The sequence below is a fragment of the Puntigrus tetrazona genome, chromosome 2, assembly GCF_018831695.1.
Source record: "Puntigrus tetrazona isolate hp1 chromosome 2, ASM1883169v1, whole genome shotgun sequence".
Lineage (NCBI taxonomy): Eukaryota > Metazoa > Chordata > Actinopteri > Cypriniformes > Cyprinidae > Puntigrus > Puntigrus tetrazona.
The window spans coordinates 15877640-15889924 of record NC_056700.1 but is presented as its reverse complement, the minus strand read 5'-3'; positions in this window follow the sequence as shown (position 1 = coordinate 15889924).

Sequence of the window (12285 nt, the reverse complement as noted above, 5' to 3'; positions counted from 1 at the left end):
TTTCACAGCATGGATTGTGAGGTTTTAAACTTTCTAAAACTTGGAAAAAGCTTTCTAAAACTTTCTCTATAACTAAAACATGAAAAAAGGCATTGAAATGAAAAAGGTCAGAACTCCCGATGTGATATAGATAACAAGACAAAAAATGCTGTAAAGTATCTATTTAGGAGAGTTAGACCTTTCCAGTGATATATAGTTGGTCATGAATAGATTAGGATTTAATTTTAGCATGGTGAAGTAAACTTAGGCATCCCTCCGAGGGGACTGTGGCAGTTAAGAGGATATATAATAAGAAGAAAAGAAAGAAGAAGAAACTTTTTTGTGTGTCAAAAGTTTTTTTGTCTGTTTATGTGTGTGTGTGTGTGTGTGTGTGTGTGTGTGTGTGTGTGTGTGTGTGTGTGTCAGAACTTTTTAAAATAATTATCATTTAACACCCAGCCATAAAAAGCAGTACAACAAAACTATAGAGACTGACTAAATGTCCTTGTCGCTTCTGATTAGGACCTGGTGAAAAAGGCCAGCTGCGGTTCCATCAACACTGAAAGCAACACCGTGTGTGTTCATTCTTGTAAGGTCTGACATGGCCATTTTACACTTTACTAAACCTATAAAATGCAGTCTGCTTAAAATGAGCTGCACTCCGACTCTCCATTATATACCCCACAGAGCCAATTAAAATGCTCGGACTCTGATGGAAAGAGAAATGACGAGAAAAGAAAGAGTGTTAGCACACCTCAGGTTTTCATCGTCAAGAAAATACGTGACTAATTTTCACAAACAGGCCACATCTTTTTGCTCCATCAAACACTGGCCAGACCTCAATAGGAAAGAACAGCCATGATGGATGGTTGCGTCTCGTGTTGAGACGGAGGGCAAAAAAAAAAAACAGAAATCCTTCTGAAAACAAGTTTGTCAACAATAGCGCAGGCCTTCGCGGCTAACCAGTCCTCACCTCATAGGCCCACTGAGATCCCTAAACCCTCTCCGATCTGATCCCTAAGCAGTCAAAGAAAAAGCAGACGTCGTCTTTGATATTCAGTCTTGGAAGGCTCCTACTCCCCTTCGCTCATACCTGTCTGTCTCGGGTTGGACTGAAGGGATGTGAAGTTGATGGGAGGGGAAGCGAGCTCTGAAGTAAATGCCTAATGAGTTTAAAGCTCACTTTGTAGTGCTTTTTTTTTTGCTTAAAGCCTCGCTAACAGATGCCAGCGGGAACCGCAGTCGCTCTGCAACGGACTCCTGCGTAAATAACAGCTTAAACAGAGGAATGTGACTCAACCGAGCAGAATAAACACTCGCGATTATAAAAGATAACGATAATGAGTTCGTTATAAGCCTTCCAATAAACTGCGCTGCTGAAAAAACGTCAAGTGAAGAGAGGGACATCGTTTGTAAGATTTGTTAGATGTCATTGAAGGCATTGCAACGGGAAAGGTTGATTAAGCTTATCGGTACACATCTAAATATTGAAACAGTTGTCATGAAATGTGTTTGAGCAGCTTAGCGATGCTTGAGTGATTGTAGGAAAAAGGACTCGGAGTGAAAAGGAAAAAAAGAAGGAGATTTAATTGGCTACAAACCCATTGCACAATTTACGGCTACTTCAATTGGACGAAACGACTCTGCTTTTGTAATTTTGATGTGTTCTGAATGTGCTTAGGAATGGTTGCAAAGTCTTTTACATTGTATAGATTTTCGTATTACAGGGTTTCCTCTGAGTCTCAAATTGCCAAAGCTCTAATGAATGCTTTCTTTAAGCCGCAGCTCATTTAAAATGAGTAACCTCACCTTTACAGCATCCAATTAATGCAGTGATGTCAGGGAATTATTTACAGCGTTGATATAGTTTTAATGTAAGCAGAATTAACCTATTAGAAATCCCTAAATGAGAGATTTGTCTATGCAGCCAGATAATTATCTCAGTCATGAGGAGATATAAGGCCTTTGGACCTCATTACTCTCTCTGCTCTTACTGTTTGCCCTTTTACTCTCTAGACTTTATTCCCATATCGGTCTTCCTTGTATCTGCAACAATAAATTCAGCTTTAATTCTTTTGGAATGACAGAACGTATAAAACAAAATGTTCGCGTTTGATCTGAAAACTTTACATTCATAAACACTTTTTTAATATTATTATTATTAAAAGTCACTTTCTGCAAACAAACAAAATAATAACAAAGGTACTGAAATATACAAATAACGCTAATATAAAAATCTAAATTATTGAGCCTGTTGTCTGTGAAAACAGTATTTCAATGTATATGCTAATGCTTGTATCATTTCATTTCGAGCTCTCTCTCTCTCTCTCCCTCTCTTTAGCCTTAAGCCTAGTATATGACTTGTTTTCATATCTACCTGTCCTGGATTTGTCACTTACGCAAGCTGTTTTGGTGATAAAGCCTTTGCTAACAATATAAATATTAACATAAAAATGAGTGGAATAATAATAAACAAAAACTATAACCAATGCGTTGTTTACAACAGGAAACCATTGATATTTAGCTGTCAATAACCACTAACAGGATGTGGATGTGTGGTGCTTTAGATGGCGTAGGGAAGGCTTTGTTGGAGGTCATTGAAAGCTCCCAAGATACCCATCAGTGGACCACATGGCCTTGAAATGCGTCTGACAGTACCCAAGCTCTCTATTAGCAGTCCAAGCACCTGTCATCACAAACTAGAAAAGCACTCCTCTACATTGTTATCCACAGCACTGTTAAGTCACTGCAAAAAGAAAAAAAAATCTCTTTTTTGTTGTTGTTGCTTTCCAGTTAGAGAAATTTTTTGAGAAGCAAAACCGCATAAAGGAATAGACTTGTTTTCAGAGGTTTTTTTTGTTTGGTTATGTTTATATTTGTATTTATAAATATACACATTACTTTTCAAAACATTCGTATCAGCAATATTATTTAATGTTTTTTGATAAGAAGCCAAGAAGGTTCTTGTCTAGCCTGCATTTGTTTGATCAAAAATGCAGTAAAAAAGTAATATTATTGCTGTTGTTATTCCAATGCAAAATAACATATTTGTATTTTAGATTAATGTATTTAAAAATATTTTATTAATTTAATAAAATGTATTTATTTGATGGAAAGATATTACTCTTTACTTACAATTTTTAGTTTAATTTGATACTTAAAAAAATTATAATTCTGATCAATGTTAAAAAAAACTATTGTGCTGCTTAAATTTTTTGTGGAGAGGATGGTACATTTTTGCAGTTTTTTTGAAAAATGAAAAGAAAAACATTTAATTGAAACACGTACATTTTTTTAAAGATCATAAATCTTAATAAACATAGACATTTCATGTACAATTACAAATGCATTTAGACTACATTAATTATGTTTTATTATTGCAACTTCCTTCACTTTAAGCTTTCCATGGCAGCACTGGATCATATAGTAAGATATAGGCTACAACGGCTTGTGACAATTCATTACACGTGACCTTACCGAATAACACCAACAGACTGCATGCTTAATGACAAAAGCTGTCTCACTGTCTCAACTACTGCGCAATGTGTCAGTGATTGATTAGCTCAATTAGCACTTCGGACATTGTCACTGGGAGTTGTGGTGGTTCTGCTTTATGATGCAAGTCCATGCATTATTGAAAGCCCATTAAGTCGCAGATTCCCCCGTAAGATCTTAAACCGTATAAGGTAAAAAAAGAATAAGCCACTAAGGGAACCACTGAATGGCGGAAAACCTATTGCTTTGTGCTTGGTTAGCCTAAGACCATACGACTGACTGAACGTCATTATTTGTGGTGTCAGTTCTGTTTCCATTACTATCTGATTCTGTTATTTTACTATAGCGCTGTCACCGTAATTTCAGTCCTTTCATTGCTGACAATGCGCAGAGTACAAATTTCATTGCTCATTGCGCCACTTACAATCCTTCTTTCAATGGTTGTCACCAGGTCAATACTGCCCTCTATAGATAACAAATCGCTCCCCTGAGACCTCCATCTCCGGCTCATCTGGTAAATGTGAACACTTGAATACTGTGTTCCACAGGTCAGGGTTCACTGTCTGACAAAATGCAGTTAAAAGAGAGAGTTTATCAGGCTGGGCTCAGGACTATTAATGAGGAAAGGAAAAGCAGGTGGTCCCTTTATCTGTGATAGAGGTCAACTCTACCAGAGAAAATGGCAGGAGGATTAGATATGGGGATTAGGTTGTCTAGTAATTGCAGCTCATTGGAAGAAAAAAATATGCATATGCAAAATCCCTATTAAACAATATATGAGGTGCAAATAATTAACTGTGGGTTGCATGATACTGAAAATTATTCTATATTCATTTTAAAATAGTAATGACCACGGTTTAGGTCTCTAAAGAAAGATGATGAGTCATTATACATATGTAAAGAATTTTAGGCAATTTTCTTTTTACTCTCTATAAAAAAAAGGGTGATAAAGAAAGCATTTTTGTAAATTATGAATAAAAAATTATGTAAAATAAAAAAATATTTTATATATGAAATATAGTATACACTTACTTAAAGATTTTAAGTTATAGTATATATATTATGTATATGTGTGTGTGTGCGTGTGTGTGTTATTTTGAATGCGATTCATTGAAATATATAATATATTGCTACATATTAAAATGTTTAATAACTGTTTTGATGTATTTTTTACACAAACTGTTAAAAATGATAAAGAAATACATGTAAATTAGAAACAGAATGAATGTGACAAATGTGACAAATGTGACAATGTGGCACGTTCACAATTTAGCCCTCAGTTGAACAGTTTTCATTAACGGCAACCAGAACGATGAAGAAGATGACACAAGCTCAAGGTTAACCTAGATAAGGTGTGACGGCTTCAGCAGTGTTTTAATATCGTCTGCCACACCATTCCCTCCACCAGATTTATAGTGCAAATAGAAATCCAGCATGTCCCTGGGACCATCGCTCTTTCTTTTTTTCTTTTTTTTTTTATGTAGATTGTCATTCTATTGTAAATCTCAATGAATTAATGCGTCTTCCACAAACAAATCAGACCAATGTGAAAAATGTCCACTTATTACAGTGAAATAGAAGAGGATGGAATCTCATTGAACTCTGTATAACGGATGTCTGGGGTGTTTTCAAGTCTCTGGATGAATCAGTCATCCATCATCCGGAGACGGAGAGTGTTGCGTATGGTGGTAAAGGACTTTAGTAATAATTCTAGTTAATCACTGTCAGTGAATGGCAGAAATATTAACTATTCATTACCCCTCTTCACACCTCAGAAATGAAGTATTGATGTATCTTAAAACAAAAACATTGCTGCAGGACATGGTCTTGATGGTGGCAGAGCAGTGGAGCTGTATTCGACTCTTCTAGATGCACATCTTTTGGCCTCGTCACGCCACGCGACTCTCGCACAGAAATACAGCGCCTGATGAAAATGCATTGGATGTATTATTTATGCAACTTCTCACAGTAGCACAAGAGCCGTCGAGATTGAAAATGCATGTTGTCAGCTTCTGGCTTGCCTAGGTTGAAATCAATAGAGAGAAGCACTAACCTGCCACCAGCCCTGATGACTGATTGAATTCAGAGAGGCTGTGAGGCTTAACGCACTTCAGAAAGGAAACTGCAGTCTATTGGAGGCATGCAGCGGAATAATATTCCAATTCTGGTGTGGATGGTTTTCCTTCCCAGAGTGCACTGCTCTTACCCTTCACTGCTCAGGGACCGCTATCGATGAATAGTCATCGGGATTCTGAAGCAGGGCCCACTTCAGTGAAGGCACCCTTCGCAATCTCCGTCTCTTCCCTGGAGCGCTTTACTTGCTCATTCTGTTCGTGAGCGAGCAATCGCGCAAAAGACTAATTAAATTACCTCAAACTGTTGTAGCTCTATGAAGCCTGTTACATTTATAATAATTCGTGAGGGAATACACACATCATGGAACATGGAGCTATTTACCATTTTTCAGAAACTTCATTGATCTGGAATGCTCTTCGCAGATTGATCGCACTATATGAAAACTCTCCTCAACATCAAAGCAACTTGTTGGGAAAATTGTTTTCAAAAGACTTCACATGATATCTTTATGGCTATGTTTGCACTTGAGATGTTCGGTTCGATTAAAGCAAACCGATGTGATTGTTCCGTTATAGCGGTTTATTTGAATGAACGGATGCTGCTGCCATTTGAACCTTGGGGAGCACCACCAAGCGACTTAGAACAGCTTTTTTAGAGACGTCTCAGTCCTAGAACGAACTCTACTGTATTTTGGCTAATATATGAAGGCAGCATAACCCAAAAACATCTAAACGAACCACAAGATGTGACCCTATAAAGGACAGAATGATTCTACATGACTTTCAGAACAAAGTCATCCTTTTTGATTTAGTCACCCAGTCGGACTCTTGGCACAAATTAAAGTGGTTTTACTCTAGGCGTAATTGTGCATGCAAAACCATACCAGCCAGAGCTTATAGCCTCTAATCAAATATCCAGTAGATGTCCATGATAAGCCTGTGTTACCTTAGGCTGGAAACGCTCTCACATATTTAATGCCGGATAACCCATCTGACCTGAATTTACTGCAAACAGCGTTTGATCATTTTGTCATGTGCTGCATTATAAGACATGGATGTTGATGGGGTGTCAAGCGTGATTGACAGTGCCTGATTCTCTCAGGGGTTCATTTAGAGCTAGTAGATGACTAAAGTTGACTGAAAGTACATTTGATATGTCAGTTACGGTGACATAAAAGCAGTGGATCATGGATTCCTATCATCACTGTAAAAGGGTCAGCCACACATTTGCAAAAGGTCAAATGTAAATAATGTCAATATATAATAGTGAGTAAATGTAGGCTACCACTACTACGCTATACTCGAGTGACATATAAAATTATGGCAGTACTATTCAGTTACATGTGATACGTGGATTTTAAAATACTTTTGACCTTCAAAACACAAAGGACATATTCACAGGTCATCATGACGAAAGCACTTCTTTTAATGTCCATGCGTTACCGAGCTTGTTTAATTCACATTGTTACTATTTGACCATCACGAGAAAGAAAAACTGGGGTCTATAAACAAATTTCACTGTTGAAACAAATCCCGTTGCCATTTTAAATTGCCAAATTAACAATGTTTACAATAATAACATATTGGTGCCTGTATATTGCGCAAATTAAAAGCGTATGCTACATTAAGTGATATGATGCTAATAAATGTCAAATTGTAAACTGAAAGATTTACAATTTTTCATTGGTCTGACGATCCGATAGTCCAGAACCCAAACACACACCATTACTTAAAAGAACAATTCATAAAAAATGTATTCAACCTCAGGCCATCCAAGAAGTAGGTGGCTTTGTTTCTTTATGAGATTTAAAGAAATGTTGAATTTTGCCTCTTCTTCAGCAATGCAGTGAATTGGTACCATCAGAATGAGAGTACAACCAGCTGAAAAAAGCATCACAATAATCCAATCGACATGACTCAAGCTGGTCGATTAAGTGAAAAGTGAAGTGAAAGTGTGAAGTGAAAAGCTGCTTGTTTTCAAGAAAAAATCCATCATTAAACAATGCTTAACTTCAAATCTTTGCTTTCAGTCACTTCAGAGTACATATTGATTTCTCCCTTGAAACAGATATTTGTCTCAGTCAGAAGAGAAATATCATTTGCAAGAAGCAAATTTTCACAACATTTTTATTTTAGGGTGAACATTTGATGTTGTTTTGTCCGGATGGTGATAGCAGTACGGTATTTACAGTTCAGGGGAAATCAAACTAGGACAGGAGAGCAGAAAGTTTTTAATATCATAAAAAATTCACACCGTAGCTTTAAGGGCACCATCAAAACCTAAGCTTGTATATGGCTTGAAAATAACAACAGCCGCAGTTCCTCACCTAAGAGACAACATCTAGTAGTTACAGCTCCATCTCATCACAAAGTTTGACTTTTAAGATGAATGCCTTTGGTTGCTGACTCAATGCCCAAAAAAAATCTTTTTCTAAAATTAAACGTAGCATGACGAGACCACCAGCTGTGAATGGAGTAACTGATAGCAGCGAGCTTGTTCTCTGATTCTTGGGAACTACTGCGGGTGGGTGGGGACACTGCAGTCCCTAAAGCTTTTAACAAATAACTCAAATGTCTTTTGTCACCAGGTCTAGCACTGAAATGAATGACACACCGGAGGACTATTAAATGTTCTGCACTCTCATTTTTCACAGTTCAGTGTGGCCTTTACTCAGTTTCATATTTCAATTGCTTCCTGAGAACTTTCATAGTTCCTTTCTACCCGAGTTATATTTGGCCTATAGGAGACATACTAAATTAGAAATTATAAAGCTTTTATTGATCATTTAAAATGATTATTTTAAAAGAGTAACTTCATTTACAGTTTTGAGCGACTTAAAATAAATACAAAATTAAATGTTCCATTTATTTCAATCTTCCATTTTTTTTAAAATCGATTTTAACAATATGAGATGAGTAAAAAAACACATTGAGGATTCTACAAGGGGTAAAATTAAGTGTGGAACTGACAGAGCTCTAAAATGTTCCTCCTTGCTAGTTTCAGCGCACTAGACTTTTGGGACTGTGACTGAGAAAAACGACAAAACAGCTGTAGGTGTTATCAGTTTAAATTTACAAGCAAAATTTCACATATAGCAGGAGGGAATAAACTTAACATGCACTTAAAATGGATGTTGCCCATGAGGTTAGGTTTTCAGTCTCTCTCGGTTTTTTTTTCTCCTTACATTTTGTACAAATGGAAAGTGGCTGGTTTCTGTCTGGTATGGCTAGAGAACAAGCTCTTAAGCTAGAGTACTTGTTTACAAGCATTCAAGGTCTTGTGACCTTCACCATGCGCATCAATCAAATGAAAATCATCAAGAAATACAAGGCAAACGTCTATTTGTCTCTTTTTGATATATTCAAACTGTACCAGAAAACTGCGCGGCTTCAGTAAGCAAACATTGCTTGCTTTATTGATCCCTTTTCTATTTTAGTAAAACAGCTCCCATTGATCAACATTCATGCTTCCTTACAAAATCAGCCAGCATGCCTCCAAATTAGACATTTTGGATGTGTTTATCTTTGTGCTCAGAATAATTCAGCAGGCATGCACTGAGCAGCAAGTCCCATAGCGTACCACGACACACAAGCTACTTCAATATTGACAAAAAAATGACATCAGGAGGCTTGACAGACAATATATTATTCAAGTCACAATACAATTTGATGGATTTAAGGACAGAGGACAAATACTCAATCTCTTTTGCCAGAAAGAAACGCAGCTGACATCCCTGACTCCATGTCAACAACAGAGCGGCTAGACTTGTTACAGTGTCAAGTATCGCTTGGAAAACCCAATTATAAATGCAGATATTCATGCCTATATTTTTAAGGGTACATTTCCATATGTGCTTCTTAATCAACCAATTGTATGGTTCACCTCAAAATTCTAGTGGACTAAAGCTAATTCGGTTGTGCAAGACCGTACAGACTACAGTTTGCTTCCTGAGACATCATTAAAGCAATCTTCTTCAAACCTTAGGGAATTTACCAGCAAGCCTTTCTTAATGAGTTTTAATAAATACTGGATGGCTTGACACTGCGATGTACCTTTAAATAATTCTCTCCTATTGCCTTTTTGAACCCTCCTGATTCACTTTCTTTTCCCAAAGGATATAAACAATACAAGATCTTCTATAGCATCGTAGCATCATAAAGCATACCATTCAATACAAAATCTTACTGAATATTCCCTGTACTTCCATAATGCAGCGTAGCACTAGAAAGCTTTTTATGCTTTTGGAGATTAAATCGTGTGATTTTTTTTTTTTTTGTGTGTGTGTGTGTGATTGTCAGGCACTTGATTACAGCCTGATATATCAGTAGTACACTTCCCCTGCTCTGAAATACTAAAGTGATTTCAGCTACAAGTCACTATGTACTGTAAAAACTCTGAATCAATATTCAGAGCCACTGAGAAATATAAATTTATTTCATCTTCTTGGTTTTTAATGTTTATATAAATATCCATAGGGATGCTGTTTTGAAGTAGCGAGGAGCCTCAAGTCTTCACAAGATCACATTTTGAGTTAAAAAAATATGATGTTTCATTATGTTTTGTAGTTGCAATATCATAAATCGATATGGTAACACTATATATATATATATATATATATATATATATATATATATATATATATATATATATATATATATTTCTTATCTTCACAAGATATGCTTTTGAAATACATTAGGAATTATACCGATCAGATTTTATTGTGTTACCTGGCACAACACTGTACTTCATCTTGGTTGGTCGGTCACAGTTACATATTAGTTGAACTAGTAATTTATTGTTTTTATTCCATAACAATGCCTATGAACAATTCCATTTATAGTGCAAACCAAAACATGAAAATCACTAAATGTTTTTTGATTAAAAAGCGAACAAAAACAGCTAAAAACACCAATAAGATCTGTGAGTCACACCTTTAAAGAAATAAACTCAATGTTGAATCACACTGGCAATGCAACACTAAATTCCTTTATTGATGAAGAGAAACAAGAACTAGCCAATTATTTCCTTAGTGTGAGTGCTTTAAAAAAGCAGTTTAAAACAAAAGGTATAAAGCCAGTGAGCTCATTATCCCCCACTATGTTTGCAAGTTACCTAAAGGGTCTTCCCGTCAAATCGCTCGGTTTATTCTCCACAGAGCGTGGTCCCACGAGATTACAAAATAGGCAGAATTAAAAAGAAACAAATTAGGGAGGCCTAAAAGTGTCTCATGGTGGAATACATTATAATTACCTTTCCGTCACTGAAAGTCATGTACTGCAAAACAACACGGTTTATCCAGAGGAAATTTTCATTGTCCTTTATGTGACTTTTATGTTTGCTGTGAAAAACCATGGGCCATTTTGAATATGTAGGCCAATTAGAGACAAAGCAGACAAGTGGATGTGTTACACAGCAGAAAGAATGATGAGAATGGAGGTGACCGGAGATGCCCGGTCAATCCTGTTGATAGTTATCTTATCGGGCAGGTTTCTTTAAATTCCCTGCAGCATAGCTTAGGCCGGCCACCAAAAGAGCAGGGCTGAAGTACAGGTCTGCTTGAACCCAAGAGGATGCTGATGGGAAAACTATCCTTTCAGATTCAGACATCGTAAACGCAAAATATATGGTTACTACTCACCAGGTGGTGGACAGTTGAAAAGTTACAATAAAAATGTGTTTTTATGACTATATGGATTTTAACGCAACTTGGTCTCATAAAAATAGTCCTTCCATTTTTTTACGTGCCTTACTGCACATTTCGCAGCAGTTTCCAAAAAAAAATTAATTCCACTCAGTGGCACTACTTTCATCACACAGGACCCTCGCAGCTGTTTTTCCACTTAGCATCCATGAAATACAACTTCTGCTATCTCTAATGTAATCAAGGCCACATTAAAAAAAAAAAAAAACAACTGAAAATTATTATTATTTTCTGATTTTCAATATTGGACTCCGCCTGCTCGCTCCACTTGTGCACGTCTGCGAAGAAGAGAAAAAAATATTGGGCGCTGAGTTGAGAGCGTGGCCGATTTCGTAGACATAAGTCGGGGGGTAAGAAAAGGAAATTCATTAAAAACAAAGAAGAATTTCAGAAGTCACTGCAAGGATGGCTGGATAAATCTATTAGAACTAGCGGTTGTGAAAATGCCAATATTGCGAATGCAGCACAGCCACTATCACAGCAAGTCAGGTTACTGGGTCGCAGCAAGCGTGGGGGCTGACTTTTTGATTTGGGAGCCCTAAGTAAATTTCAGGTATGGGGCCCAACACAGCTACCTACTTAATTTACCCTTCACAACTTAAAAATATTGGGGCATAGCGCCTTGGTATGCAGGTGCATGTAGGCCTGGGCAGATTGGGTGAACTTTCAATTGAAACAAGCGAAAAAATATAGAGGCCTGCATGGGCCCGGACCTTGTCTGACAGCTTATCAGAATTTTCCACTCAAGCCCATGACTTTTTTTCTTTCTCTCTCTCTTCCCCATTACACAGCTGCTGCCTCGCACCCCTCTTGCAAAAGCCCCGTCAGCCCTGGCACATTTTTATTACATTGATATAGGTACGTATTGATGTGTTTTATGACGTTAAATATCCAGGGACCGTCGCTAAAAGTTAATGCTCTATCATGTTGGAAATGCCCTACACCAAATTAAACCCTGACCCTTCCCAATAGTGTTAACGAATGAAAAACTGATATTAAAAGGCATTTGTTGGTGCCATTTACGCAGATTTTTG